Source organism: Alligator sinensis, unplaced genomic scaffold, assembly GCF_000455745.1.
Source record: "Alligator sinensis unplaced genomic scaffold, ASM45574v1 scaffold2075_1, whole genome shotgun sequence".
NCBI lineage: Eukaryota > Metazoa > Chordata > Crocodylia > Alligatoridae > Alligator > Alligator sinensis.
The window spans coordinates 16,311-16,771 of NW_005843811.1; positions in this window are offsets into that span (position 1 = coordinate 16,311).

Genomic DNA, 461 nt, shown 5'->3' on the forward strand with positions numbered 1-461 from the left:
AGGGCACTGTTACCTGGTGCAGGTGCCCATCGGGCCACGGCTCCTACCTCCATTGCACGTTGCAATGGTGAAGGTGAGATCAAGGTGCCCACGTGAACACAGCCCCTGAACGTTTCCTATTGCGCCTTGCCTAGTCCAGGACATTTAAAAAGAAAGCTTCATACCAGTGCCCCTCCCCAAATCTCCTCATCTTTAGATAAGGTCAGTGTGTTGCTGAGCTTTTTCCCAGCCCAGGGGAGGCCTTTCCCTTCCCCATAGACATGCAGAGTTGCTGGTGAGATCAGCTGACATCAGTGCGGGTGTGTCTGTGTGTTCAATCAATGCACACAAATAAACTCTGGGGCTTGTTGCTCCACAGATCTTTGCTCCTGGGCAAGCTGTTTGAAGGTGTGCCCTGGAGCAAAAACCTCTGCGGTATATTCCTTCAGAGTTTATTTGTGCACAGCAAATTGAGTGCAGCC